General features: G+C 53.8%; 3 non-coding genes across 3 annotated transcripts in view; all 3 read left to right on the top strand.

Annotated features, from left to right (window-relative positions):
- The first annotated feature begins 3,747 nt into the window (after positions 1-3,747).
- Positions 3,748-5,640, top strand: LOC126319559 (small subunit ribosomal RNA). The gene has a single exon (XR_007557749.1). It is a non-coding gene; the product is annotated as a small subunit ribosomal RNA (ribosomal RNA).
- A 362-nt stretch (positions 5,641-6,002) lies between these two features.
- LOC126319573 (5.8S ribosomal RNA) lies at positions 6,003-6,157 on the top strand. Its single transcript, XR_007557760.1, has one exon. It is a non-coding gene; the product is annotated as a 5.8S ribosomal RNA (ribosomal RNA).
- A 188-nt stretch (positions 6,158-6,345) lies between these two features.
- Positions 6,346-7,500, top strand: part of LOC126319566 (large subunit ribosomal RNA) — a 4,222-nt gene continuing 3,067 nt past the window's right edge. The window contains exon 1 of the ribosomal RNA XR_007557755.1: positions 6,346-7,500. This exon is cut by the window's right edge and continues 3,067 nt beyond it. This is a non-coding gene — a ribosomal RNA (large subunit ribosomal RNA).

Raw genomic sequence — 7,500 nt, 5'->3', positions numbered from 1 at the left:
ATCGCTTAACCTAACTGTGGCTGTACCAGATTATCGCTTAACCTAACTGTGGCTGTACCAGATTATCGCTTAACCTAACTCAATTTGTCCCTTAACCTAACTCAATTTGTCCCTTAACCTAACTCAAGTTGTCCCTTAACCTAACTCAAGTTGTCCCTTAACCTAACTCAAGTTGTCCCTTAACCTAACTCAAGTTGTCCCTTAACCTAACTCAAGTTGTCCCTTAACCTAACTCAAGTTGTCCCTTAACCTAACTCAATTTGTCCCTTAACCTAACTCAAGTTGTCCCTTAACCTAACTCAAGTTGTCCCTTAACCTAACTCAAGTTGTCCCTTAACCTAACTCAAGTTGTCCCTTAACCTAACTCAAGTTGTCCCTTAACCTAACTCAAGTTGTCCCTTAACCTAACTCAATTTGTCCCTTAACCTAACTCAAGTTGTCCCTTAACCTAACTCAATTTGTCCCTTAACCTAACTCAATTTGTCCCTTAACCTAACTCAATTTGTCCCTTAACCTAACTCAAGTTGTCCCTTAACCTAACTCAAGTTGTCCCTTAACCTAACTCAAGTTGTCCCTTAACCTAACTCAAGTTGTCCCTTAACCTAACTCAAGTTGTCCCTTAACCTAACTCAAGTTGTCCCTTAACCTAACTCAAGTTGTCCCTTAACCTAACTCAAGTTGTCCCTTAACCTAACTCAAGTTGTCCCTTAACCTAACTCAATTTGTCCCTTAACCTAACTCAATTTGTCCCTTAACCTAACTCAATTTGTCCCTTAACCTAACTCAAGTTGTCCCTTAACCTAACTCAAGTTGTCCCTTAACCTAACTCAAGTTGTCCCTTAACCTAACTCAAGTTGTCCCTTAACCTAACTCAAGTTGTCCCTTAACCTAACTCAAGTTGTCCCTTAACCTAACTCAAGTTGTCCCTTAACCTAACTCAAGTTGTCCCTTAACCTAACTCAAGTTGTCCCTTAACCTAACTCAAGTTGTCCCTTAACCTAACTCAATTTGTCCCTTAACCTAACTCAAGTTGTCCCTTAACCTAACTCAATTTGTCCCTTAACCTAACTCAATTTGTCCCTTAACCTAACTCAATTTGTCCCTTAACCTAACTCAATTTGTCCCTTAACCTAACTCAATTTGTCCCTTAACCTAACTCAATTTGTCCCTTAACCTAACTCAATTTGTCCCTTAACCTAACTCAAGTTGTCCCTTAACCTAACTCAAGTTGTCCCTTAACCTAACTCAAGTTGTCCCTTAACCTAACTCAAGTTGTCCCTTAACCTAACTCAAGTTGTCCCTTAACCTAACTCAAGTTGTCCCTTAACCTAACTCAAGTTGTCCCTTAACCTAACTCAAGTTGTCCCTTAACCTAACTCAAGTTGTCCCTTAACCTAACCCACGTTGTCCCTTAACCTAACCCACGTTGTCCCTTAACCTAACCCACGTTGTCCCTTAACCTAACCCACGTTGTCCCTTAACCTAACCCACGTTGTCCCTTAACCTAACCCACGTTGTCCCTTAACCTAACCCACGTTGTCCCTTAACCTAACCGACGTTGTCCCTTAACCTAACCGACGTTGTCCCTTAACCTAACCCACGTTGTCCCTTAACCTAACCCACGTTGTCCCTTAACCTAACCCACGTTGTCCCTTAACCTAACCCACGTTGTCCCTTAACCTAACCCACGTTGTCCCTTAACCTAACCCACGTTGTCCCTTAACCTAACCCACGTTGTCCCTTAACCTAACCCACGTTGTCCCTTAACCTAACCCACGTTGTCCCTTAACCTAACCCACGTTGTCCCTTAACCTAACCCACGTTGTCCCTTAACCTAACCCACGTTGTCCCTTAACCTAACCCACGTTGTCCCTTAACCTAACCCACGTTGTCCCTTAACCTAACCCACGTTGTCCCTTTGCCTAACATAGTTCACTGCTCGGAATCTCTGGTGTCGTTGTTATCCTCATGTAGATGTCTTGCGAGTGTTGCTTACTTTCCACATATTCCTGCTATCCACTGTCAATTGTACTGCAATAGGACTATATCGCCGACCCCCCCCCCTCCCCCCCCCTCTGTCCCCCTCTGTCCCCCTCTTTGTGTCTCTGTCCTCTCAAGCTGGTCGGTCTGGCGTTTGAGTGTTAAATGAGCCTCGCAGCTGTTCAGTTGCATTCAGATGTCGACGCCCTCAGTGTACGTCGTGGTATGGTCTGTGTCCATTGTCCGCTGATGTCGTACGCGTAACCCACACGCTGTACCGATCATCGGTCGTTACGTACAGAGTGAAGTAGTGTGATACGTGTGACCGTACGCTGGCTGTGCCCAACGGTGTCGAATCTCAATTTCCATATGTTGTGCTTGATGCTACTTGTCTCGTCTCCCAATAACAGCTAGGTTGCACTGTGGTACGCCGTAGAGGCGTGTGGGAGGAACGTACGAACGCATTGTATGTCACCCTGGGTCGCTGGGGGTGGTGGTGCGGTGAGTCAGGTCAGGTCAGGTCAGCGTGAGCCGTCTGATGTAGTGACGCGTGTATTCCGACTTTGTCGTATTGCCTCACACAAAGTGCTACCCTGGTGGACCGCGTTCCATATCTGGGACATGCCGCAGATGCCGGTTGACAGTGGATCGCGGAAGGTACATCGCATACGTGCGCGGGCCACCTTCCACGTGTTCTCTTCTGCACATGTCGCAGTGTGTATGTGGTCTGATGTAGCGTGTCGTGACACATGACATCCTGGCATGCAAGAATTGTTGAATTCGCAAATGTAGGTGGACATCTACGTTTACTGCCCAAGATACGCAAATGAACTGGAAATCCGTTGTTGAGCGGTTGTTCACGCTGGAGGTGAATCTGTGATGGCGACGATCGGTACAGCTATTAACCGGTTGTTTCAGCGGTACCCGCCACATCCACACGCGTGACTAGGCCCATGTGGGTATGAAGCGATACGCGGCGGTGGCTTGGTGGGACTGTTCCCGGCCGGTGAAGGGGGGCCGCCCGGCGTGTTGGCCGCGCGCTGCGTGGGCGCACGCGCAACAGGCGGCTGGTGGGGGGCGCCGAGTGGCAGGAGCGCCAGCCGACGGGCCCGGCAGGCGGCGCAGCTACGCTGCGGCGCACCCTGCACGCGGCGCCTGGCGGCCAAAGTTGGTTCAGCCGAGCCCGGTGCGAAGCGCGGTGGACATCTGCAGTGTGCTGGTCTGATTGAGGACTGTGTGCGTTGAGGATGCGCCGCCGCCTGGCACTCGGCGCCGCGACGCCGTCTGCTGCTCGGTCGCCCCAGCGGTTCTCGCAGGTGGTTTGTATCGCAGTTGTGCGGACGTGTTGGCGCGTGCGCTGTGCTGGGAGAGTTCGCTTCTGCACCCAAGTGGGGCTTTGCCCTTGTGTGGCGCTGGCGTTGGAGCTGCCGGTCACCATAGGTGGCGCGTGTTGTCTCCCGCCGGCAATGCCACGACAGCACGCTCCCGGGCCTCTGTCGGCAGCGGCAAGCTCAGTTGGGAGCAAGGGTGTTCGCACTAAAACCGTCTACTCGCCTAACTCCGGGCGATTGCGCCTCTCTCGAAACCGACCAAGTACCTAGGACGGCGCTGCGCGCCGCCGGGACCTGAGAGGGTTTCGAGGTGTATCGTGCAGGGGAGCTCGGCCTCCTCCTGTTTGCAGAATAATTGAGCGGACGCTTGCGTGTTCGCGCGGGCCCCCGGGACACACTCCCGGGCGGCCGGCTGCTCAGCTCTAGTTGACGCAGCTCCCTGGTTGATCCTGCCAGTAGTCATATGCTTGTCTCAAAGATTAAGCCATGCATGTCTCAGTACAAGCCGCATTAAGGTGAAACCGCGAATGGCTCATTAAATCAGTTATGGTTCCTTAGATCGTACCCACGTTACTTGGATAACTGTGGTAATTCTAGAGCTAATACATGCAAACAGAGTCCCGACCAGAGATGGAAGGGACGCTTTTATTAGATCAAAACCAATCGGATTGGCTTGTCTGGTCCGTTTGCCTTGGTGACTCTGAATAACTTTGGGCTGATCGCACGGTCCTCGTACCGGCGACGCATCTTTCAAATGTCTGCCTTATCAACTGTCGATGGTAGGTTCTGCGCCTACCATGGTTGTAACGGGTAACGGGGAATCAGGGTTCGATTCCGGAGAGGGAGCCTGAGAAACGGCTACCACATCCAAGGAAGGCAGCAGGCGCGCAAATTACCCACTCCCGGCACGGGGAGGTAGTGACGAAAAATAACGATACGGGACTCATCCGAGGCCCCGTAATCGGAATGAGTACACTTTAAATCCTTTAACGAGTATCTATTGGAGGGCAAGTCTGGTGCCAGCAGCCGCGGTAATTCCAGCTCCAATAGCGTATATTAAAGTTGTTGCGGTTAAAAAGCTCGTAGTTGGATTTGTGTCCCACGCTGTTGGTTCACCGCCCGTCGGTGTTTAACTGGCATGTATCGTGGGACGTCCTGCCGGTGGGGCGAGCCGAAGGGGTGCTTTCGCGTCCCGAGGCGGACCCCGTTTAAATCCTACCAGGGTGCTCTTTGTTGAGTGTCTCGGTGGGCCGGCACGTTTACTTTGAACAAATTAGAGTGCTTAAAGCAGGCAAGCCCGCCTGAATACTGTGTGCATGGAATAATGGAATAGGACCTCGGTTCTATTTTGTTGGTTTTCGGAACCCGAGGTAATGATTAATAGGGACAGGCGGGGGCATTCGTATTGCGACGTTAGAGGTGAAATTCTTGGATCGTCGCAAGACGAACAGAAGCGAAAGCATTTGCCAAGTATGTTTTCATTAATCAAGAACGAAAGTTAGAGGTTCGAAGGCGATCAGATACCGCCCTAGTTCTAACCATAAACGATGCCAGCCAGCGATCCGCCGCAGTTCCTCCGATGACTCGGCGGGCAGCCTCCGGGAAACCAAAGCTTTTGGGTTCCGGGGGAAGTATGGTTGCAAAGCTGAAACTTAAAGGAATTGACGGAAGGGCACCACCAGGAGTGGAGCCTGCGGCTTAATTTGACTCAACACGGGAAACCTCACCAGGCCCGGACACCGGAAGGATTGACAGATTGATAGCTCTTTCTTGATTCGGTGGGTGGTGGTGCATGGCCGTTCTTAGTTGGTGGAGCGATTTGTCTGGTTAATTCCGATAACGAACGAGACTCTAGCCTGCTAACTAGTCGCGTGACATCCTTCGTGCTGTCAGCGATTACTTTTCTTCTTAGAGGGACAGGCGGCTTCTAGCCGCACGAGATTGAGCAATAACAGGTCTGTGATGCCCTTAGATGTTCTGGGCCGCACGCGCGCTACACTGAAGGAATCAGCGTGTCTTCCTAGGCCGAAAGGTCGGGGTAACCCGCTGAACCTCCTTCGTGCTAGGGATTGGGGCTTGCAATTGTTCCCCATGAACGAGGAATTCCCAGTAAGCGCGAGTCATAAGCTCGCGTTGATTACGTCCCTGCCCTTTGTACACACCGCCCGTCGCTACTACCGATTGAATGATTTAGTGAGGTCTTCGGACTGGTACGCGGCATCGACTCTGTCGTTGCCGATGCTACCGGAAAGATGACCAAACTTGATCATTTAGAGGAAGTAAAAGTCGTAACAAGGTTTCCGTAGGTGAACCTGCGGAAGGATCATTACCGACTAGACTGCATGTCTTTCGATGTGCGTGTCGTGTCGCGCAACACGCTACCTGTACGGCAGTGGCCGTGCGCCGCGTGCGGAACCACGCGTGCCTCTCAAAACTAGCGGAAGTGTTGTTGTTGTGTGGTACGAGCGCTGAAGCTCTGGAGCGGCTGGCCTGCGGTACCTGGCGCCTGGCGCCGGTTTTGAATGACGTTCGCCCGAGTGCCTGTCCGCTCCGGTGTGGAGCCGTACGACGCCCATCGGCTGTGAGGCCGTTGGACACAAAAAAAATAGTGGAACAGGGGCCGTCAGACGCCTCAGTCCCGCAAATGCTACTGTCTTGAAAGAGACAGTGGGAGACTGAAAAGGAAAAGATCACCCAGGACGGTGGATCACTCGGCTCGTGGGTCGATGAAGAACGCAGCAAATTGCGCGTCGACATGTGAACTGCAGGACACATGAACATCGACGTTTCGAACGCACATTGCGGTCCATGGATTCCGTTCCCGGGCCACGTCTGGCTGAGGGTCGGCTACGTATACTGAAGCGCGCGGCGTTTGTCCCGCTTCGGAGACGTGGGAGTGTCGTGGTCGCCTGTGTGGCCGGCCGCGTTTCCTTAAACGTGCGATGCGCGCCCGTCGCCTGGCGGTTCGCATACCGGTACTTTCTCGGTAGCGTGCACAGCCGGCTGGCGGTGTGGCGTGCGACACCTCGTACAACGACCTCAGAGCAGGCGAGACTACCCGCTGAATTTAAGCATATTACTAAGCGGAGGAAAAGAAACTAACAAGGATTCCCCCAGTAGCGGCGAGCGAACAGGGAAGAGTCCAGCACCGAACCCCGCAGGCTGCCGCCTGTCGTGGCATGTGGTGTTTGGGAGGGTCCACTACCCCGACGCCTCGCGCCGAGCCCAAGTCCAACTTGAATGAGGCCACGGCCCGTAGAGGGTGCCAGGCCCGTAGCGGCCGGTGCGAGCGTCGGCGGGACCTCTCCTTCGAGTCGGGTTGCTTGAGAGTGCAGCTCCAAGTGGGTGGTAAACTCCATCTGAGACTAAATATGACCACGAGACCGATAGCGAACAAGTACCGTGAGGGAAAGTTGAAAAGAACTTTGAAGAGAGAGTTCAAAAGTACGTGAAACCGTTCTGGGGTAAACGTGAGAAGTCCGAAAGGTCGAACGGGTGAGATTCACGCCCATCCGGCCACTGGCCCCCGCCCTCGGCAGATGGGGCCGGCCGCCCGCGCGGAGCAATCCGCGGCGGGGTCGTGTCCGGTTGCCTTTCCACTCGCCGCGGGGTGGGGCCGTTCCGGTGTGCGGTGGGCCGCACTTCTCCCCTAGTAGGACGTCGCGACCCGCTGGGTGCCGGCCTACGGCCCGGGTGCGCAGCCTGTCCTTCCGCGGGCCTCGGTTCGCGTCTGTTGGGCAGAGCCCCGGTGTCCTGGCTGGCTGCTCGGCGGTATATCTGGAGGAGTCGATTCGCCCCTTTGGGCGCTCGGGCTCCCGGCAAGCGCGCGCGGTTCTTCCCGGATGACGGACCTACCTGGCCCGGCCCCGGACCCGCGCCGCTGTTGGCTCGGGATGCTCTCGGGCGGAATAATCGCTCCCGTCAGCGGCGCTTCAGCTTTGGACAATTTCACGACCCGTCTTGAAACACGGACCAAGGAGTCTAACATGTGCGCGAGTCATTGGGCTGTACGAAACCTAAAGGCGTAATGAAAGTGAAGGTCTCGCCTTGCGCGGGCCGAGGGAGGATGGGGCTTCCCCGCCCTTCACGGGGCGGCGGCCTCCGCACTCCCGGGGCGTCTCGTCCTCATTGCGAGGTGAGGCGCACCTAGAGCGTACACGTTGGGACCCGAAAGATGGTGAACTATGCC

Source organism: Schistocerca gregaria, unplaced genomic scaffold (genome assembly GCF_023897955.1).
Source record: "Schistocerca gregaria isolate iqSchGreg1 unplaced genomic scaffold, iqSchGreg1.2 ptg000689l, whole genome shotgun sequence".
In the NCBI taxonomy this organism is placed as follows: Eukaryota; Metazoa; Arthropoda; class Insecta; order Orthoptera; family Acrididae; genus Schistocerca; species Schistocerca gregaria.
The sequence above is the reverse complement of the archived record's forward strand: the minus strand, read 5'-3'. Positions and strand labels throughout refer to the sequence as shown.